The sequence below is a fragment of the Phoca vitulina genome, unplaced genomic scaffold (assembly GCF_004348235.1).
Source record: "Phoca vitulina isolate PV1807 unplaced genomic scaffold, GSC_HSeal_1.0 scaffold7, whole genome shotgun sequence".
In the NCBI taxonomy this organism is placed as follows: domain Eukaryota; kingdom Metazoa; phylum Chordata; class Mammalia; order Carnivora; family Phocidae; genus Phoca; species Phoca vitulina.
Genome location: NW_022589710.1, coordinates 3,664,265 through 3,688,507, shown reverse-complemented (window position 1 = coordinate 3,688,507; position 24,243 = coordinate 3,664,265). Strand labels below are relative to the sequence as shown.

The following is a 24,243-nucleotide window of genomic DNA, read 5'->3' as shown; positions in this document are numbered from 1 at the left end:
AATGGAATCCTGAATTATTATCTGCAAGGGATTTGAGAAATAAAATATAACAGTTACTGTACTGCAGAGTTAGCAATATGTGTCAAAAACAGGCATAGTGCACTGTGATTCCCTTACCAAAAAAAAAAAAAAGGAATCTGTTCTATTTTCCCTAAAACTCTCCTGTTATTTCAGTATTATCTGCTTAGTTTTTTTCTGACATCCCAGCAGATCCTTTCCTTTTTGCCACCTTTTCCTTGACTTTCTCCTTTAGCAGTCCTATGAGTATTTTTGTTAAGATGTGTCACATAGTAAATATCAAGAAACTCTTCGGGTGTTACACATACAGGCAGAAATAAACATAATACAGTATTTGTTAAGCTTTTCTCATTAAATACACAGTAGTGCAGAGAGCTGTATTGATTATCAAATGGAAAACTTAAATAAAAAGAAAGCATTACTAGTTCATCCTGAGCAAGAAAAAAATTGCTTAAAATGCTATCAGATGTTTTGCATTTTGAGGTAGCTACTTCAGATTTAATAGATTTGAGAAAATGGAAAGTTAATGAAGCAGAAGAGTGGAAATGAAACAGGTATAAAATAACCATCTACAAAATAGAAGTGATCTTATTAACAGTTATCCGGATTAGGTTACTCTAACCACTAGCAAACTATTCAAATCAAGCAAGACCTATGAATGTCATAGGATAATCCAAATAAGAGAAACTGTAAATAAATTTTACTGAAGGCATTCTTTATAAGTTATATTTAAATTGACTATTCTGTATATTATTTTAAATTAGATTTTAAAATTTAAATCAAAAGTATATAGACTTTAATATATTGGTTTTTAAATAATAACTTAGCATCTTTTGTGAAGTTTATTAGAAGTGAACTGAATTGAAGGAAAGTGTTTTTATAGGAAATTAAACAGATTTTTTTTTTCATTTCCTAGTTATTGAGCTCATCCTATGTGAGAGATATTTCTAAGTACTGTTGAAGATATATACCAGGTTCTACTTTTGGGAGAGGGAAAAGACAAATAGGATATTTATCTAAGGATTGGATTGGTTTCTTAGGGAAGATTTTTTTTTTTAAAAGATTTTATTTATTTATTTGACAGAGAGAGACACAGCGAGAGAGGGAACACAAGCAGGGGGAGTAGGAGAGGGAGAAGCAGGCTTCCCCATGGTGCAGGGAGCCCGATGTGGGGCTCGATCCCAGGACCCTGGGATCATGACCTGAGCCGAAGGCAGACGCTTAACGACTGAGCCACCCAGGCACCCCTCTTAGGGAAGATTTTTAAAAGTAGCATTTAGCCCTTTAAAAAAAAGTATATAAATGGGTTTATTCTTTTCGCTTTTCTCATCTCTTATTATGATAATTTCTATTTTCTTATAATTTTTATTGATAATGGAAATTACTAGCGTCAATAAGAAATACTGAGTAAGAAAGAATAAATACGGTGGGTCCTCTTTCTCAGTATCTGTTTTTTACTTTCAGTACTATAATTTTTATTTCCATAGTCTTGGTTATATTATGGGATTAACTTTCTTATTAGTTAAGAGGAGAAATATTAGATGATAACGACAAAGTATAGCAAAATAATAACAATAGTAATAATACAGCTGACATTCATTGAACATTTACTATTTACAAGGCCATATTCAACACACTATGTATATATTATTTGTTCTGCCCAATAACTTTATGAAGTAGGGTCTATACTTATAAATAGAGAATGGAAGCACAAAAGTTAAATCACTTTCCCTGGGTAGTTAGTTATCACCATTGGAGCCAGACTAGATAGCACATGTATATAGCACTCTGCATATAGTTGATTTTAATGGTAATTCTTATTCTGATAACAATGAGTTAGAACTGGAATTTGAAGCTGATAATATAGAATAGTTCTGTTAAGAGCCTTCAAAATAGGTATGATATTTTCTTAGAAATTGCAAATCTCTTATGTACCCTGTGTCTAACCTTAAGCTCTGTTTAAATTCCTTAATCATGATATTTTTAAGATTTTGCTAAGCTGTTTTATGTACTCCTTATAACATTTTTAGTTTTTTATTTCACAATGACTCTGAAACAATGTTTTGCCATTCATGTAATTCATGTAGTTTTATTCAAATTATATTTTTATCTGTATCTTTATCCACCATGCAACATGTTCTGTTTTTTTTTTTTTTACCAGTTTTTCAGTTGTATCCCGTTTCCTTTCTTCTCATTTAAATGCCCTATAACAATCATAGTTCACTTTCTGAGTTATGTTTTTTTTTTCTCTATGGATGCCCATTTTGTAATGTCTTTATTTAAGATCTTTACCCTCAGTTTGCATTCTTACACTCCTTTTTTCTTCTGTCAAATTTTCAGCACCAATCAGGGATTAAATAAGAGTAAAAAGAAAACTAGTAAAAGAGATAATGTGGTGGTCCTGGTTCTGAGTTAATTAATTTCATTTGTTAGTGATTTGTTTTTATTATGTAGTTAGTTCATTTCTACACAATATCATTTGGTCCTTACTATAAATGCTAGATTACAAGAATGAATGAGCATGATCTGCCTTTTCTTTTTCCTGTCTATCCAGTCTCTTATCATGTCTTGGCCTCATATCACACTGAATTTTTGGTCTTTTATATGTGGAAGCCAAGAAGTAATAAGATAGATATCAAATAGGTAGACAAGAAAGAAAAAAGGTGGGGGAAAGGAAGAGCGGAGAGAGTGGTGGACTGTGGGAGCTGGTATGCAATCACTATTGTGCTAGGACAACAGCAGATACAGCAGCAGGGAATGAAGCCACTGGAGGACAGAAAATAGAATGTCTTTGTAATCCTGGAAGGGGGAAGGGTGCTTAACAGACTTCAAGGGTAGCACTATAAAGTAGTAAAACTCCCAGTCACAGGATAGTTGCACATCATCTGCTTTGGCGGTAGAGGATAAGTCAAATAGCAACCTAGATATTAAAAAGGATAACATTCCGTTATTACAAAAGTACAAGAGTCTAGGTACAGTTGGTATGGATGGAGAGCAAAGTCAAACAACTTGTGTTTTTTTCAAAACAGAGAGACCAAAGATAAGTGAATTCTCTCAGCATGGACTTCTTAACAGAGTTGCAGAACTCCTACTGATTTTAGTAGCTTTTAAGTTTTATTTTTTACTATTTACACTAACTACTTTGCCACACAGTATAATTACTGACAGTCACAGTGATGACCCTAATGCATCAGGAAGTGTTTAAATTGTGTACCTCACATTTTAAGAAGTTAGGGATATGTGTGATATGTTTTAGAAAATTTTCCATAAATGTATTTGAAATTCGGGTATAGGACTTAAAGGTTTAACTTCTTTTAAAATACTGTGATGAAGAAGACACAGTCACTGCCTGAAATCAACCTTGCATATCTCATGTGTAATGCAAAAACCTTCAAGTAAATTTCATTGTGAGGGTTTTTAAATAACTCTGTCAAAAAGGGCTTCAATACATAAATACATATTGTGCATTAATGTAATTTTTTTGTTGAGGTGTAAATGACATATAACATTGTGTGTATGAAAGGTTTAACATTCTTATCTGACAGAAACACTAAACCATACGTGTTGGACATACGTGTTGGACATATTTTAATAACTAAAATAATCTTTTACCATATTGTTTATATTATTACATACTAATAGGATAAGTTACTGCCAGTTTTTTGTTACAATTTTCACCCATTTAAGTAACTTACTTATTCAGTATATGAAGTAACAAAGGCTTTGAAATAAGGCAGAAGTGAGTGTGAATTTCTCCCTTATCATTTGCCAACTCTATGATCTTTGAGAAAGTTGCTTGATCTCTCTGTTTTACGGTTTCCCAGTATATACATGAATATGGTAGTATTGTTGCACAGAGCTATACTGAGTGATGGTGTATGTAAAACCTTTATCAGAATGCAGTCTAAGCCCTCAGTAACTGGTATTGTCTTAGTATAAAGCAGCATATGGTTATGAAATTGTGTAAGAATGGCTTCTTGATTTTTACCTTAATTAGTAGTGCTTGAGATTTTCCTTATTTACCAAAAAAGAATGATTTGGATCCACATAAAAATTATTGGTAAAGTTAATTGTAATTAAAATTTTGTGACATTTCCTCCTTCAATACTCTATTAAATAAAGTAGCTATAGTCTATCATTTCTTCAAGCATGAATTTGAAATTGTGTAGGGAAAACTTTGGAACTTTTGTTTTTAGAAAATAATTATTATTCTACATCACATGTATGCCAGTTCACTGCTTAAACATCTTCCATCAGAACTGAAAGTATATTGAGGGTTTATATCCTAAGGGATTACAACAGAAAGGGTGAGAAGCAGCTGAGCAGGGAATTGAAGAATGAATGCTGACTAATTGTCCCATTTATGCTCCTCATTCACTGGCAACCAAATAGTTCTACTTTTAATTTTAGTCTTTATTCTTATACAACCAAAGAAACAGTAGGTTCTGTTTACAGAAAGTGCTCTACTTAAAAGCAGTTGCAATTTTAGAGAAGAAAAAAGCATTAGAAGTTAGCAGGTCTTAGAGAAAGGGACAAATTATGTGTAGTGATGTGACAGTACTATTAAATATTTTAAAAACCTAATCTCTGGAACTGGATTTCCTACTGAATTTGGAATTTTCTGTCTTCCATTCATTAGCCGGTGTAAGCTCCAGCAATTTATTTAATATGGGTTTGTGTTTTCTCATATGTAAAATAGGAATAGTAGTAATACCTACCTCCTGAATTGTTGTGAGGATTACATTAGTAAATACTTATAAAGCAATTGGAATAGTGCTTGACGTATTGTAATGTTAGTTACCATATTTAATTAGGTCTAAAGTACCACTGCTTGTAAGATAAACCATTACTTTATGTACCAAGAAAGAAAACAAATGTGGAAGAAAATGTGTCTCAGAATCAATGCATTATAATATTGTTATTAGATAGGTAAATTTAATAAGCTTTTCATATTGTGATTCTTTTAAAGGTAATGTTTTTCTTCTTCTGTGTTATACTGCTTATATTTCATTGACTTTACCAAATATAATAATGGTACTACTATTTTTAGGGGTAAAATAGCAAATGACAAACAATGGATGGAAATATTTAGTTTACATATATTGTTTTGTCAATTTAAAATTTTTGTGGGAGAAATTTTTATTTTAAATTTATAAGGTGAATATTTTTGGTATCTGGCATTACATTAATTTTTTAAGTTTATTTATTTATTTTTTTTAGTAATCTCTGAACCCAATGTGGGGCTTGAACTTACGACCCTGAGATCAAGAGCTGCATGCTCTTCTGACTGAGGCAGCCAGGCACCCCAGGCATTATATTCATTTTGAACACACTTTCATGTATCTCTAATATGTTCATAATAATAGTTTATAGTTATATTCTTTAGAGCTTACAAAATTCTAAAGTGTTTTCCACATAGTCAAAGACAATATATTGTGTTCAATAGATTTATAATGCTAAGTTAGAACATAGCAGTAATAATAACAGCCTCTGGGATCAAATTGCCTCGATTCAAATCTCAACTCATTCACTTATTAACTTCTCAAGTCACTTTGCCTCTCTGTGCCTTCATTTTCATATCTGTAAAATGGGGAAATTAATACTTCCTTCCTCACAGAGTTGAAATGTATATGAAAAGTGCTTAGGACAGTGGCAGTTAGTAAGTACAATGTGCTTGCTAATTTTTTATGATAATTTGATTTTGCATTCTAAGTATTTTTTTAAGTTCTAATCAATTTTATTAACTAGAATCATTATTCTATATTTTATTCTCTTTTATTCTTTTTTTTTAAACTCTTATTTTAAAATTATAAAAAAGACAGACCTGGGCTGTTTAATGCAGGACAGAGTATTCTGTCTACCCTAGAGGTCCTGGCGCAAGTATGATAATTGGTATGCACAATAACACCTAATCATCAAGAAGGTGAGGAATGATACTTGATCACTCAAGAATATGTGTGGTAATTAAAAAAAAAAAAATCCCTTTAAAAAATTGTGAAAAAAGGAAAGTTTTGTCACTTGAAGGTATAAGCTTCAATTCATGTCTGGATTTTTTTTAATGTGAAACTGTGCTGGTGCTGGATAATTTAGATATTACTATGTTAAAACTTAGAAATTGCCATCAATCCTATATTATTCCACTTTGTAATAGGCAGTTTATCTAATTTACTTTCTTATGTTGATTTTAAAAACAGAAACAATATGTGCACAAAGTTAAAAAGTAAAATAGTATTAAAAGACTTGAAACCAGATAATGCACTCCCCTGTTTCACTGATTGCCACCTTCCACAGTCCTATGCCCCAGAGACAGTCACTTTGCACTCTTGGAGCTGTTTCTTATGGCATTTCCATATTTTTAAATAATACTTTTAAACTGTTCTTTATTGATTTACCAAATTTTTTCGGTATTAACTTCCCTTTTGATTATTTGGAGATTATTCTTACATTTATGTCACTTCATTCTCTCATATACTTACACAGTAATCACTCCATTTTCTCAACATACTTACCCAATAATTTTGCATAAAATTAGCACTATTATATTATAAATATTGCTCCTTTTTGAGTGAAGTGATGCATTATAATTGTCTCCTTTCTCATACAACTTCTTTTTTCTGCAGTTAGTAGTTAATGTTGTTTTTATTTGATCATTTTTTGTGTACTTACTATTTTCCCCCTAAATGTTTCAACATGTTTTATGCATATCAGTAATTTCTTTCAATGCTCAAATATGATTATATCAAATTTGTCTTTTTTTGTGGAGTCCTTTCTTTACATAATGGTATGTTCTCAATCTAGATTGGTTGCTTTCTACTCCTAGTACATAGTGAACGTCTTGAGACTTTCTCTAGCTGTTCTCCCGTGCTAGATCCTTTATTTCCTCAATCCCATGCTCCTCCTCCCCCTTTTTCCTCTCTCTCTCTCTCTCTTTTTTTTTTTTACAGAAGTATGTTTTATTTTTCAGGTGCTTCCTGATAAAGGAACCATAGAAGTTTGCTTACTTGAAAATATCTTCATCCTGTCATCATTTTTGATTGGATATTAGCTTATGTAAATAATTGTCGTCTGTAAAATAATTTTTCCTTAGAATTATGAAGGCATTGCTCCCATTCTCTTTTCTCCTTTTTTGTTTTCTCATTTCTTTATATTCTACTTAGTAGGACATTTTCTAGACATTCTGTTTAACTGAATATTTTATTTCAGTTATTTTTATTTTCTAAATGTTCTTACTGTTTCTCTGATTATTCTTTTTCTTTTCTTTTTTTTTACATAGCACATTGTTCTTATTTTGTGGCTGTAATTATCATTTTTTATGTCTATGAAGATAATATTTTTTTAAGAGTTCTTTTGCTCTTTGTATTGTATTTCCTTTGAGTATTTTATTTATATTGATTTTAGTCTTTGATGTTGGAGACTTTTCTTTGAAAGGCTTGCCTTAATGGGGTACTGCAGATTTGGTTGGAAGCTGTGTGTCTGGGGACAAGAATTGTTGCCTAGATGGCTTCATGAGGATGATTAAGCAAAGAGCCAGAATTTTTCTTGGAGATACCAGATTGTGGTATCTATATGTCTATTCTCTGGGGTCTTAAATGTTCCCCAGTGAATCTGTAAATATTCTTTCTGGATGGTTTACATCTACCTACTAACATGTAGGAACCAGTTCAGATCCAGTTGACCCTTGTTTCTTGATTCTTATCTATGTTGTGCTTGTTAGTTCTAAGTCAGGAACATCTCTGTTCCAAACATTCAACCCTCTGATCTTATTTTGAAGAAGTGAAAAACATGTGGAATAGGGTAGTTAGCCTATGTGTGAAAATGTTCTCTGTATAGACTTCTAGAGAATCCCTCGGTATTCATCACTGCTAAAATTACCTCTGCCTTTCTGGGGTTCCATTAGGCAAATTATCTTGATTGTATTATCCTCTTTTTCTGCCACTTAGTTTTCAGCTTCCTCTGCTGTGCTGAATCACTAGTCTCCTGCCTGAGGTTTTCATTTTTCGGAAGCATGTTTAATTTCTTGTTTGCTGTTGTCTTCTCTGCCATTTTCTTTGTCCTTTTGTTTTGCACTTTTTTTTTGTTTTGTTAATGGAATTTCAGAAGGGAGTGTGCTGAATCTGCTATATTTAACCATAATAGTAATATTATTATTAATAATAACAACTAGCGTTTATCAAATGCTTTACAATGTGCTAAACTTGTTCTAAGTATTTTAATGTAGATTTTCATTTAATCTTCAAACAAATCCCATTAGAAAGATACTATTATTATCCTCATTTTATAGATGAGGGGACAAAATGATAATAATTTGCCTAATACCACATGACTAGTAAATGGCAGAAAGATTTGAATCTGGGAACTTACTTCTAGAAACTGAGACTGCTACTTTATCATTATAGACCAGAAGTCTACACTACTGTAGACTTCATGACATTTAGAGTTACTGAAACTAACATACATCCTAAAAATCACTTTAAATAAGGCAAGTCACTGGACTATTTAGAGGAAAACTTAAGTTTATAAATATGCTGCATATAGATACACTCACAAATGTACATATAGAAGTTACTTATTGAATGAAGAGTAATTTTTCTGGTGACACAAAATTAATATAAACTATTATTGTTTACCACCATTTTTCTGAGGTATTTTTTAAAAATTTTTAAAAAATTTACTGTCTGAACTAGGACACAGTGTTCTACACACTAGGTATAACTAAATAAAATCAGAGGACCAAGAAGTTTAAGTTGATTGTATTAAAACTTTTTCTTTGTTTAAAAATTTCAGGAAAAGTAGAAATATGTTTGTTTGCAGGATTTAAAGATTATGAATAAATAAAACTTTTATTTTTAAAGAATATTATGGTCAAACACTTGAACTTTGAAATAAACTTAATTCTACTTAGAGTGTCACCAGCTAAAAATAAAATATAGTTTGGTTTTTCTTTTATAATAATAATAAATCATTTCTATTTGTGTAATTTTTCTATCCTTCTATTTCTTCAGTATAGACAGAAACCTATTGCCTTCCTGCTGAGGATATAATTTCTGAATCTAGGCGATGTACCGTCAGCACAGCGAAGCAGGAAATTATTCTCCTGTGTCAGCTGCTGCTGTTAAAGAATAAAGAAGGTTTGGGGTAGGATGCAATTCTATTATCTCTACTCACAAATCTCATATGACATGCAAATAGATTTTAAAATTAAGAGAGTTCAAAGTATTTTGTGACAAGAGATACTCCCTGCTCGCAATTCTTCCTCTACTCCGTCTAAAAACCCCAAGTATATTTCAAAAGTCCATGCTTTTTTTCTGTTTTAGTGGCAGTAGTCTCCAAACTTACTTACCTTGTTCGAGTGATGTAATATGTGTAAATCATAGTCTTTAGAACATTGGGAACACTGGGATATTAAACTTAACATTAGTAGAGCAGCAGCAATGATAATAAATAATAGCTAATAATTATATGAACTTACTGCGAGCCAGGGACAGTTATAACTGCATGCTTTCTGTATATCAACTGAATTAGTTCACATAATAATCCTGTGAGATAAAGTGATTTGCCCAAAGCATATATGTATGTATGGAACATATATAAGTTTATTTGTGTGTGTGTGCATATATACATATCAATAAATATATAGAGACCCATTAATTATATTACTTAATATATACATATATACTTGAAAGGTGTGTATACATATGTAAATATATACATACATGTGCAAATATATTTATATATATTTTGCCTGTAAAACTAGAGGCAGAGATGGGATTTGCTCACAGTCTGCCCCAAAGGTCTCTCATAACTACCATGTTATACTAATAGAATATTCTAGGATAGGCAACTAGCAGAGAGTTACCAAGTACTAAAAATTAGATAAAATCTCAAAATGAGGCAATTTTATCCCTTATTCTAATTTTTCTATGAATTGGGTAAATACTGCTATTGCTTGATTTTTATCTCCAAAAACCTCAGGAAGTTATAGATTATCACTTTGTTGATAGTCTCTGTGCTGTGTCTTTATCTGGCGTAGATAATGAATTTATTCTTCAATAAAGTTTTACTAAATTATCACAATGAATGATTTCAATATTATATTCCTATAACTTTGTGATAAAGGAAACTAATATTCATTCTTTTTTATTTGAGGACATTATTATTTAAGGACATGTATTATTAAATATGATAAAACACATTATAGACATATAAGGAGTTCTGAGAGATTCACGTACTTTTTTGGCATCTTTAAATTAGGGGATGGTCTTAGAGTCATGATAAAGTGTATATTCATTTTTAGTTTGACTATAAAGTATACATTTGGTATATGATCTCTCTTGAATATCATTCATGGATATTTAGATTTGGAAATGTCAATAGCAATTGATAATAAGACAGCCTCAAATATAAACCTGTTTACATCATATAAAAATGGTATTAAAATTTATAGTTATCCCATATTTTTAAAAATGAGTATTCAGAATCCTTCCCAGAATTATGGGAACCAGTAGAGTATTTAATAAATGATGAGAGTAAGATTAATTCCACATTGTTGGATCCAAACCAAATTTTATCTAATTATTCTCTTTAATACAGCTACCAGCGTATTTTATATTTTCCTAAACTTGATGGTTATTTCTCATTTTATGAAAGATGCATTAGAGTCATATGTTACTGAAGAGTATTTAAAAATAAATAGAATAATGATTGCATAGAGGTATAGAAAGATCTACAGATCTATACACTTTAGAAAAATAACTCTTTTTAAAAAAATTTTAAAGGGCAGAGAACTAATTCCCTCTTGGTGAAAATTCATGTCACAGTTAATTTAAAATTCCCTTGTCCATATAAATTTTCTCTTGTGTCCAAGTAAGACGTGTAATATGTAGGCAGGGAGGAAAAACTTATTCTTGCATTCTTTTAGTCAGAAGTTTTCTATTTCAATTTGCTGAGACAATATCACCTAGTTTCATCCTCGTATCATCAGGTAAGCCAGGAAATTTTAGAATGATTAAAGTAAGTATAGCATGGATATTTTTAAAAATATAACCTCAGACTCTTGATACTGTTATATCCATGGCATTATCTGGGTTTCTGAAATTAAAATAGCACATTAAATCTAACAAAATGTCTTGGCCTATTTAAACCTTGTTTCCCAGATACAGCTTTCCTATATATAGATTACAATTCTATTGAGTTTTGTGGCATAAGTTACCTTTATAAACATACAGCTTAATATGTGCGGAGATCCTACAAACTGGAAATGTTACTTGCGTGTGATGAAAGCAAGTTTGGTTAGCCGTATGTTTAAATTTATTTCTTACTTTAAATACATGAAATGCTTATTATGCTCCTTCACTGTGCTCCATTTCAAGTGCAGTAACTTGAAAAAGAAGCTTCAGAATGAGGATGTTTTTTGGTAAGACTATAAAAAAATAGCCTTACAAAAGAATGTCAGTGGAAAAATGAGGAACAAAAAAGTTTTACCTTGGGGCGCCTGGGTGGCTCAGTCGTTAAGCGTCTGCCTCCGGCTCAGGTCATGATCCCGGGGTCCTGGGATCGAGCCCCGCATCGGGCTCCCTGCTCCGTGGGAAGCCTGCTTCTCCCTCTCCCACTCCCCCTGCTTGTGTTCCCTCTCTTGCTGTGTCTCTCTCTGTCAAATAAATAAATAAAATCTTAAAAAAAAAAAAGCAAATAATTTAAAAAAAAAAAAAAAAAAAGTTTTACCTTGATAAGCTCATTTGCATATCAGCCATCATAACAATGTTACCATTGTTTCTCTACCTGCATTGCACTCGTCACATATTTTAAAATTAGATATAATGTATCTCTTGCATAATTTACTTTCATGACAATTGCTGAAAAAATAATATTGTCATCATTTGCATGATAGATTTTTAGGCCTATTTCTATTTCCATGTAATTATCCTAAACCTTTCACTTCTAGATCGTCTTAATATAACAGCCACTTTTCTTTTTTTAATTATCAGACTTCATATTTTAGAGCAGTTTTAGGTTTGCAGAATATTGAGTAGAAAGTCCAAGGAGTTGCCATTTACCCTTTTTTTGCCCCTACCTTTCCTGTACCCCCAGAATACTGTTTCTCCTATTATTAACAGCTTGCATTAATGGGATACAGTTGTTACAATTTATGTACCAGTATTGATACATTAGTAACTGAAGTCCATAGTTTCCATTAGAATTCACTTTGTGTTTTTACAAATATGTAGTGATATGTATCCACTATTACAATATCATACAGAACAATTTAACTGTCCTAAATACCCTCTGTGTTCCACCTATTCATCCCTCCCTCCCCATGCATTTCTGGCAATCACTGATTGTTTTACTGGCTTTTATAGTTTTGCCTTTTCCAGAATGTCATATATTTGAAATCATACAAATTGAATTTTTTTCATTTTGCAATATGCATTTAAGGTTTTTTTTTTTTTTATGTCTTTTGATGCTATGAGAGCTCATTTCTTTATATCACTGAATTATGTTCTGTAATATGGATATACCACAGTTTGTTAATTCATTCACCTGTTGAAGAACATCTTGGTTGCTTCTAAGCTTTGGCAATTATGAAGAAAGCTGCTATAAATATTTGTGTGTAGATTTTTGTGTGGACCTGAGTTTTTAACCCATTTGTGTAAATACCAAAGAGTGTGATTGCTAGCTCATGTGCTAAGAGTATGTTTAGTTTGAAAGAAACTGCCAAATGTTTTCCAAAATGACTGAACCACTTTTCATTCCACTAGCAATGAATAAGAGTTTCTGTTGCTCTACATCCTTGTTAGCATTTGCTGATATCTGTGTTTCGGATTTTAGCCATTCTAATAGGTGTGTAGTAGTATCTCATTGTTTTTTTAATTTGTAATTCCCTAATGACATACTGTTCTGAGCTGAATTATGTCCCCCAACCCAAATTCATATTTTGAAGTCCTGAACCCCAGTACCTTGAAAGGTGATCTTATTTGGAGATAGGGTCTTCACAGAATTAATAAAGTTAAAGTGAAGTTATTGCCATGGGTCCTAATCCAGTATGTCTGGTGTCCTTATAAAAAGGGAAAATTTGGATGCAGAGATAAGCATACAGGAAGAATTCCATGGAAATATGAAGACTGCCATCTATAAAAGAGGCCTGGAATCTGATCCTTCCCTCACAGCCCTTAGAAGGAACCAACCTGCTAACACCTTGACTTCTAGCCTCCAAAATTATGAGACAATTAATTTCTATTGCTTAAGCCATCCGGTTTGTGGTACATTGTTATGGCAGCCCTAACAAGCTAATATACATCCGATGTTTAACATCTTTTCATATGCTTACATGCCATATGTAAGATATCTTTGGTGAGATATCTGTTAAGATCTTTTGCCCATTTTTTTGTTGTTTACTCATTGGTGGATTTTAAGAGTTCTTTGTATATTTGTTTTTTTGTATATTTGGATGTGTGTTTTGCATACTTCCTTCCCACCTGTGGCTTGTTTTTTAATTCTCTTAACTGTTTTTTTTGCAGAGAAGAAGTTTTTAATGTTAATGAATTCCAATTTAGTTTTTTTTCTTCTATGGATTATGGTTTTGGTGTTGTATCTAAAAAGTCATTGTCAATCCCAAAGTCACCAAGATTTTCTCCTATGTTATATTCTAGGAGTTTTATTGCTTTGTCTTGATTCACTTTGAGCTAATTTTTATGAAAGTTTTATTATCTACATCCAGAATCTTTTTTTTGCCTATGTGTGTCCAGTTGTGCCAGCATCCTTTGTTGAAAATGTTATCCTTTCTTCATTGAATTTTGTTTGCTCCTTTGTCAAAGATCAGTTGATTATATTTGTTTGCATTTATTTCTGTTCTCTTCCATTAATCCATTTGTTCTTTGACCACACGGTCCTGATTACTGTGGCTTTTTAGTAAGTCTTGAAGTTGGGTAGTATCAGTCTTCCAACTGTGTTTTTCCCCCTTAATATTGTGTTGACAGTCTGGCTAATATTTACTAACAGTGAATTAACGTGTGAGTTTGGATGACTTGAGTTTATATGATTTTCCTTACTTTGCAATTTAATTTATAACTATTTATTCTTATATCCTGTTAAAAAATAAACTAGAAAAAAGGTACAAATATAGAACTTAGTTTTGTAATTTTGACTCACATTATTTTCTTTTCATTATGTTGTATCTCTGAGAAGGACTGACTGATAAAATATATGTTGAATATACATGGCATAATTTAGGATGATGAATGACTATGAAATAAATGGGAACTTTACATAAAGTGTTATAAAATAACATCAATGTAATAGGATCCTGAATTCTCTAAAAATGTGAAATTTAAACAGAGATGAGGTTATGTATAATTTAGTCATGTAAAATGCTGATACTCCTTAATTTATTTTAAAGGATATATCTGAGTTTTTAGGGAATTCCCATTATATGTTAAATACTAAATGACTGGAAAGAACATGATTCAGTTTGAGGGAAAGTCCTAAGTTATTAAGCTATGAGTCAGAACAGAATATTCTCTAAAATTGTGTTTTAGATTACTCCACTGTGAATGTTGAAAGTATTCCTTTACAACAATAAACATTCTAATCTGTTTTTTTTTCTTTCATTTTTTGCTTTTTCCTTCACTAGAGCCTTTTTGTTCTCCAAGCTTTTAAATTTGGGGTCTTATATAGGAGAGTTTACTTTTTAGCTTCTATACAACCTAGTATTTGTTAGTTTTTGTAATAAGATCTAAAATTATTTATAAATGTTCAAAGTATTTAACTTTTATATAAGGGGAAAATCTAAGGAAGTCCTTATAAAATGCCTATAGTTATGTCATTACCAGGTGTTCTTAAGAGTAAGAAGTAGGACTGATAATGCAGTCATTTAGCCTGATATTGGCAGATATTTTAGAGAACTAAAAAGTCAAAATCACTTACTAGCTCATTGGTGCTAAGCATTTCATAATACAATATGAATTGAGATGGAGAATTAAGTGGGGATGGAAACATGGAACTGTTTGATTTTTCTCCAGTAGCACCTTTGTTTATGATTGGTCAGGTCACTTTGTTTCTTTACTCATCTCAAGAAAATGTCATAGCTTTTTGGATACTTTAGAAAATCAGTTTAATCTGACTTTAATCTGCTGAAGTCAGTTTCATCTGACTAGTTTGAATTTTCACCTCATAGCCCAGTTTAAAACTCAGATTTTCCCCCCTTCTACTCAGTGCCACTTAGGCTTTTCTGGGAGATTGGAGTATAGAAAGAGTTATATCTAGTCATTCAGTCTGTTCACTCCAGTGAGTGGAGAGTGATCTGCTTTTTCATTTAAATTCCTATTTATCCTCCTGGGTTCTGATACTAGAGGAGAGAGATGGAAAGGGGAGAACTTTTGTTTTTCTATTTTTCTATTTCTGCCCCTCTGCTGAACACTGACTAGACCGTATGCCTTCTATGGGGAAAAAGACAAAGCCTGGCTTTCTGATGCAGCACATGTGTAAAACTTGCTTTGGGGGTAAGATATCTTTGGAGCGTCACACTATCCAGTTCTGGCTTGTCTTCTACTCTTTCTCAGTTTCTACATCTCCAGTGTACTCACAGCTTCTGGCTGCTGGGATCCCCATTGTCTGGAGGCTCAAGCTCAGCTACTTTCACAGTCATGACACTCTTTGCTATTACAGATAGTGACTCTGGTTTGCTCTACCCTGCTTTCCAAATTTGAGGGTTTCCCCCCCCCTCCTCAAATAAACCTGGGGAAGGGGAGTGGGCATGGGATGGTAAGCAAGTGTAAATGCAAGCAGAAGTCCAACTGAGAGATAACAGTCTTCCCTCTTGCCAGTCTTTTGGACCTCCTCTTACTAGATTTGGATTTTTTGACAACAACACAGTCCAACTACATTAAGACAGTGAAGCAAACTCTCAAGTTGGTTGACTCACTCAAAATGAGACAAGGGTAGGCAGTTCTGGGGTAAAAAGGAACTGAGGAAAGTAAACGTTTCAGTTATGGAGGAGTAGTTGGTTCTCACATGTTTGGTCTGAGTTCTGAATGTTAAGTATGTGATTGATGATTTTTTTGTACTTAGTCTTGAGTTCTAATTACCAATCCCACCTCATATTGTTATGTAAATTTTACCATAGTCTTGCTAGTACAGTAGTACCAACAAGGAGAATATCTTCCATGACCCCTAGTGGATGCCTGAAACCACAGATAGTAACTGAACCCTATGTATACTGCTTTTTCCTATACATACACAGCTATGACAAAGTTTAATTTAGAAATTAGACACAGTAAGAGATTAATAACAATAACTAATAATAAAATTGCACAATTAAAATGGTATACTATAATAAAAATTATGTGAATGTGGTCTGTCTCAAAATATTTTATTGTACTGAGCTCAACCCTCTTGTGATGTGAGATGGTAAAACACCTATGTGACAAGATAAGGTTAGTGACAGGCATCGTGATGTAGCGTTAGGCTACTGTTAACTTTCTGATATGTTGGAAGGAGGATAATATGCTTCTGGACAGCAGTTGACCAAGGGTACTTGAAACTGCAGAAAGTGAAACTGTGGATAAGGGGGCACTATGCATTTCCATTCTTGCTGGCTACCATCAGTTCCACTACAGCAGCTCCTATGATCCTTATAAAAGATTAAACAGGTTCTATCACTCCCCCAGTCAAAATACTACAGTCACTTTCTGTAAGAGCTTTTTTTTTTTTTTTCTCCTAACAGTCCAAAGGCCTTATGTATGGCCTACAAGGTTCTATGTGATCTGACACAGGTTAAAATTTTGATCACTTGTTCCTGTCTCAGAACTTTGCTCTAATTGTTCTTTTCTGTGTAGTGTTCTTATCCCAGATAGTCTGTGGACTCATGCCATTTCATTCTTTGTTCACATAATGCTGCTTCCTTAGGTTATCTCTGACTACTCTGTTAAAATAGTTTGTCAGTCTGTTCCTATTACTTGTTTTTTTTTTTTTTTTTTTTTTTTGGTTTATACCTGAAGCATATCCATACATTTTATTATAATCTAATAGTTTATTTATCATCTGTCTCCTTCATTAGCAAGTAATCTTTGAAAGGGCAAGTTATTGGCTCCTTTGTTCAGTGCTTTACTTACTGTCTTAAATATAACCTGACTCCTAGTAGACAATTTTTTTGTTGAGTGAATAAAGGAATGAAGGAATGCTAGTTTCTATACTCAAACTTTAGAAATAGCTTGGACTTATCTCACAATTTTTACTCTTCCAGTGTTTTTACATAGTAGCACACTTTTGTTTTATATATATATATATTTTTATTATTCCTAATTATATATTCCCATTGTTGTCATCCCAGTTGAACCATCCACACCTCAGTTCATCTTCCATGCTGCTGCTAGCGTGATTTTTGTAAAATGCTTCTGAAGATGCCACCCTTTGGAATAAAATATTCTAAAATTCTTTAGCCTAATTGGGCCTGTGCCTATTGTCCTTCTCCTCACTGATCTCTACATATACTGTATATTCTACTCCTATTCTTTGTGTTGCCCTGAATGCTTTAATATGCTTCTCTCTTACTCCTATACCTTTATTTAAAGGCTTTTTCCTTTTTGTCTTACTGCTATATATTTTATTAGTGTGTGAATACATAAAATCTAACTCCTATGTGAGAAGACTCTAGAAAAGGTTTTTTCCATTTGAAATGATTGGGAACTAACTACTTAGTTGCATTGTATCCTGCTAATTTGTGAATACATAAGCAAACCTTTCAATTTCTTCACTGAGAATCTTTAATTCATGGTAAAAGTTCATTTGTCATTTTTGATGAGTATTTAAAAGTTGTCACAATCTTGAAGAGCACCATAAACACTATTTTGTAATGCTCTTTATAATATTGTGAATTTATTTTAAGGGTATGGATAACCTACAGATGTCATAACTCACAGATTCTTTTTAAAGGATGTACATGTATGAATGTATATTGAATCATTTACCCTCAGAAAGACACACTGAAAGGAATAGGGAAAATGATTTATGAAAGTGAGAGTATTACTTGTAGAACCTCTTCAGAAAATGTGATCCCTTGATAGGTTCGTCAAATTTAGTTTTTTTTTTTTTTTTTAATAATTTATTTGACAGAGCGAGAGAGAGAGCAAAGCTGGGGGAGCGGCAGGCAGAGGGAGAAGCAGGCTCCCCACTGAGCAAGGAACCCTATGCAGGGCTCCATCCCAGGACTCTGGGATCATGACCTGAGCTGAAGGCAGACACTTAACCGACTAAGCCACCAGGCGCCCCGTTTGTATATTGTGAGAATGAGAGAAGAGACTGATAAAGGAAATGAAATTATTTCATATCAACAATTGAAGCTAAATGTTTTCCTTATCTGAGCCTGTTCAAAGTAAGTACAAAGTCATAGAAGGGACCAGTGTGACTTTGTGGGAAATGTAGACTATAGGAATACAAAGCAGTGTTCCAAAACTTGTATTTAGCATTTTTGTATCTAAAATAATATAGAAATATATAGCTTGTGATATTGGTCTCTTTTAGAAGATAGAGCTAAATAAAAGTAGAAGACACAGCTAAATAAAACTAATATGAAGTTACGTAGCAATAAACAAAGAGGGGACCCTATAAGGAAGTTTTAGTTGTTTGAGATAGCTTTTTTGAACAATTATTACTATTACTGATAATAATAGGTCAGGTTTTGTACCATGTATTTATGTGGATTATTTCATTTAGTTGTTGAAATATCCCTGTATCTGTTACTCATAGTACAAAAGAAGAAACAGCTGCTCAGAGTTAGACATTTAATTTAAATGATTACTGCTGCCTACTCAGTTGGGTGTCTTCATTTCACTTATCAGTAGTTCTTAAATTTTGGAGGGAAGTCACAGAACCTTTTGAGAACCTCACAAAAGTTTATGGCCCACTTGCCCTAGAAAAATGTGCTTGTGGACCCATATAAGACGTCTTTATTTTAGCATGCAGTTTTGCAGAATTCCTAGATTACCTAAATCCCGTACTTGGACTCCGGATTAGGAATCTCTGATCTATGTCTTCTTTTAATAAAGAGACTGACAGATGCTATACTTTTTTCTTCCTCTACTACTGCTTGTCACTTAAGGGAAGTAATATTTATTTACACTATGCCTTATTCTAGAAAGAATTTAAGGAAGCTGAAAGGAAATTGTCAACTATCTCTAACTCTACTGAGTATATGCCAAAATAAATACATAAATTCTGTTATGGCAAGTGAGATTCAGAAGTTTGATGGATGGGATGCTTTTTAATCGTCAGATTTGTTGGGCTTTGCTTCAAAGCACCCTCAATCTGTTTCAGGAATCTAAATGTGAATATTTTGAAGTAATGTAAACTGTTACTTCTTTAGAATAGTATAAACATAATAGCTGAGCCTCAAGATAAAAAAAAATTAGAAAGATAGTGCCTTCCAGCCTTGTGATTGATTCAGTGATATTTCTCAGAGAATAATTTTTTAATTTGATCTTCTAATTCCATCAAATATAAATTATGTACAAAGGGTGTTGTTGTAGTAAAAGTAAGATGGTAATATTTTTCTGTATTAATGAATTCAAGTTATTGTCTACTTAGTTAACTCATTGATATACGGGTTAAGGATGAAGACTGTGTTTAGATTATAACTCTGTGTGACTCTGGAGAAGAAAAGGTGTCATTTTGTATGAGTTCGCTTTTAAGGCTCCAGTATATGAAAAATAAATTTAACCATTGCTAGTTGTTGGAAGACTAGTTATTTCATAAAATTTTTTTTATATAAAGTAATTTAGAATTTCAGAATGGGTTTCCTTACATTTTTAAGATATTTCATGTCACTTATGCTTCAGTTCTGATACCTCACCTATTTTGTTTTGTCCCCCTTGAATCGTCATCTAAAAAAAAACATTAAATTAGCTGACCATAGTGAAGAATCTTATTGTATATATTTGCTTGGTTTTATTAGGTAAATTACTGTAGAAATAATGTTATAAATCAGTAGACAATGTTTGGGGTTAATTTTTCAACGTATGTGTTTTAACATTGACTTATAGTTATATTGTGAATTGAAAACTGTATTTCTACTTTTTTCTTCAATCATTCTTAGCATCGAATTTTTAAATGAACGGTAGCCCATCTGTGTAGGGCTCTTGTGACTGAATGATGTATTCTGTTTTGCTGTGGCACAGTTTTTGGACAGCCACTTTTGTTGTTAAATATTTTCATTTTCTATAGTACTTTTCATCCCTGTATATATGTACAGGAGTCACTTCACCCACCACCGAATTGCAGCCACTTCTGAGGTGGAACGCAGCAACTGTTTAACAGCGCCCTTTCCCCTAGGTGCTGACAGCTGCAGAAGAAATTGTACATGGTCCTGTACAGAAGGTATTTCTCCACTGTGCCATCTGCAGAGTGAAACTGACTAGGAGTACTACATAGACTGTAAGTTTCTTGTGTATCCGTCCTAGACTGGAAAACCCAATAAGAGAATAACAAATAACTGGGAAGCATCATTTAAAAATGTATTGAGGTCAGTTAAACTTAGTGCTGCTCTCCCTGGCTCTAAATTTTATTTTAAGGTCATCTAATTTGTGATTGGTACTGAATTGAATAACAAACAAATGGATGCACTCCTTGGCAATATTTTATTTTAAAAGCATATGAAACTAAAGTGCTTTTATAAATACTTCACTTTTAATGAAGCTTAAAATAATCAGTTTATTTTTAAATACTTTCAAATAACCAAACCAGTATTATCTAAGATTTTAGAGCTGTGTTCTTAAAGTAGCAAATCAACTTAAAATTCAATAGGAACATCCTAATTAGCTTTGCTTACAGTGTTTTATGTCTTAGCCTTAATACTTTCATTCTTGGGTGAAAGCTTTGCAACAAAACCAATTTATAATGAACCTAGTTTTGATTCTTTGTTTTAGAAGCACTAAAGAAAAGAATTTTTTTAAACATATTGAAACAAAACTTGGGAGAGAAGAAACCGTAAATATTTGAACTTTCACTTAATATATTTTAGTCTTCTCTCCCATTTCATTTTTTAATGATTTTCTTTTTCCCTTTGTAAAAGCATTTTATAGAGTGCTATCTTTAGTAACAGTTTGGCATGTTTATGCCCTTATAGAATAGGAAAATAACATTAGAAACTGCTGTTGTCTATTGTTAAACAATATTATATGGATTGTTATATTTCATTGTTTTGCTTTTCTAGTCAATAGTATGACTCACTATCCTTTTGTGTGTGTGTGTGTGTGTGCATCTGTAGACATTTCTATGGCAAGAAATTAGGATCTCCTAGTCTTCACAGTCTTAATTATATGAAATACAGTGTCATTTGTTTTAGGTAACTTTAAATTATATCATAATTTAAATGATATTTGTGTACATCTCTATGCCTATAGATTCTCAGTGAAAGCAGATAAAAGCCTCTCTGGGCCACAGTTTACTTGTAAAATGAGGTGGGTGGAAGAAATTATTTCTACAGACCCTTTCTTTATGTGTTTTCTGTTTAACTCAGGGGCAGAATTCTGTGTATTCAGAATTGTACCTTACATTATGTAACCAAGATATTTTGGTGCAAGTATCTTTGTTCTAGTTAGAATATTACTTGTGTTAATTAAATGCCAAGTGATGGTATTTTAGAGTCAAAAGAAGAGGTCTGATTTCCTACCAAGATTTTTAACTATCTCTAATTTTATAGTGGAGTTACCCTACTGTTTTGAAATAAATTTTTTTGAGAATAAATAAAATTCTCAATATCTTATTCATCTGATAAATTTTAAAAAAACTAGGCTTTATTTACATTCAAAGTGGAATACAGTTAAATACTACCAAAATCTAACTTTTTAATGAGATTGTCCTCCTTACTTAGACTCGATACTCCATTCAGCAGTTAAAGCACTAAAGAAGTAAACTTTGATATTTTAAAGAATATAGTTTAGACATAATCTACTTATGTATATCTAGCAAGAAGGTATTTTATCAGTATATGTAATATTTGATTTGCTATAATTGGTTCTTTTGCATTTTCTACAAACAGTGTAATTGTAAGTATTGCTTAATCCATTTATCTTATTAACTGAAGTTATTATATTTGACAGAATAGACCATATGCTTTATATACTGTTTTGATGAAAAAGTGCAAAACATACCTGTTGTGCATATCTGAGTATATATTTTTCAGTTATACAGAATTGTTATATATTAGACCTTTTGTGGGTGATGTAAGTTTAACAACTTATAGATTCAATTTTTAACCATATGAATCTTATATTTAATATACTTCCAACGTATGTTATTTGGAAAAAGGAATTAGATGGAAACTTCATTTTTATTGAATATACTTGTGTATTATATGAATTTAATGAACATGTACTACTTGTATAATCAAAAATAAAGGAAAATGTTGGTATGTCATTTAAACTGTATATTTGGAGCATTTCTTTAGTTTGTTTAGAAATTATCTTCATTGCATAAAGTATCTTATAGATACTTAATATCTCTATTTGGTTGTGTTCTCAGGGAGGGCTCTCCATCTTATTCTGGAGGACCAGAATTGTGGTTGGGCTTATTATATAATTTATATTCATTTAATAATTTTGGAATTCAGAAATACTAGATCAAGAGTAATTAAATCTGAAATCTGTATTTTTCATCTTCCCCTAGTATAATCTTCTGTCTGAAATAGGAAAAATGAAACACATACATAGATAAAATGAATTTTTAATACTTAATAATGTGTACTTAGACCTCTAGCAGTAATGTTCTGGCAACATCTAGCTTTCAGTTGGAGGCTTTAAAAAGAAATGTAGCACCAACTGAAGAAATAGTGAAATTGATGAGAAAATAAAATATAAGGAAATGTATTTTAGGGGTAGATTTTACTTAATTTAAATTATTTTAAAGAACATACATTTTCATATAGACTTTCAATCCATATTTTAAAATTTTCAATTACTCTTCTTAGTTTTATAAAATACACACTCTTATCTTTTCAATTTGGGGCATATTTCTATATTCATCCCAAACAGATTTCTTAAAAACTATTTGTCTTGGGTGCCTGGGTGGCTCAGTCGTTAAGCGTCTGCCTTCAGCTCAGGTCATGATCCCAGGGTCCTGGGATCGAGTCCCACATCGGGCTCCGTCCTCGAGGGGAAGCCTGCTTCTCCCTCTCCCACTCCCGCTGCTTGTGTTCCTGCTCTCACTATCTCTGTCTCTGTCAAATAAATAAATAAAATCTTTAAAAAAAAAAAAAAAAAACTATTTGTCTTGTCAAATTTGTCTGAACAGATTCTTGTCATGTGATAGGGAAATGAAACACTTTCAAATGTTTTATTGTGAATAATGGGGAGATGATTTTACAATTTAACATTAGGTGGACAATTCTTTTTATACTAAATGGTTAATATTCGAGTTACTTTATTTAATAAACTTTAGTATTCAGATGTTATTTTCTATCATCCAAAACATAATTTATACCCATAGAACAATATTTGCAGTTTGAATTTATATATTTTAAAAATAAATGTGAAGTTTTTTTTCAAATAACCTCAGGCCAGTTATATGAAGATAAGATATTCATGTAATTACTTCAATGTTTGTTATTCTTGTTTTATATATGAACTAATTCCTGCCATTTTTTAATGAATTCTGCAGATATTTCCTATATAAAGTTAGTTTAAAATTTTAAAAGTGTAAGTGTGTATAAAGGACTACTTATGCCACAAATCTCTTTATCTTTAATACTAAGTTAACAAACATTTATTACTTAAAATTTGCCTTTAACTCTGAAATTTCTATGTGTGTAGGTGAAGTGAGTGTGTGTGTGTGTGTGTGTGTGTGTGTGTGTAATGTTCCTAACATATTTTCTGAAGCACGGCCTGGAATCCTGACTGCCACTTTGTAGCTATTTAATAAGGTATAAATTGCTTAAGAGCTGTAAGGGTTTTTTTTAATCTGTTAATAAGAAATCATTACACCTACCTCACAGGGTTGTTGTGAGGAAAACCAATAAAACATATGTGAAAGAGTGCTTTGCATATGCCAGATATGCAGGATATAAAAAATGAGTGTTACTACAACTTCAGTGGACCTCATTTTTATCTTATGATAAAAATCTAAATTCTGCACATGTGATCTGGCTCCCCACTTATGTCCTCAACCTCATTTCTTTCCTTGCAAACTGCATGTACTGATTAAGTGATACTCAACGCTTTGCCATTCCCAGAATATATCACG

At 32.1% G+C, this 24,243-nt stretch overlaps 1 protein-coding gene across 6 annotated transcripts in view; it reads left to right on the top strand.

The window, feature by feature from the left end:
• The window catches only part of NOVA1 (NOVA alternative splicing regulator 1), a 152,001-nt gene that overhangs the window by 27,418 nt on the left and 100,340 nt on the right, over positions 1-24,243 (top strand). Inside the window, exons 1-2 of one of the 6 annotated variants that reach the window (XM_032404862.1) lie at positions 18,207-18,382; positions 20,338-20,439. The exons of 4 other annotated variants lie outside the window; for them this stretch is intronic. The gene's annotated coding sequence lies outside the window, so the exon portion shown is untranslated. Of the gene's footprint in view, positions 1-18,206; positions 18,383-20,337; positions 20,440-24,243 lie in introns of those variants that run through there. One more of the 6 variants, XM_032404860.1, reaches the window with a different exon arrangement.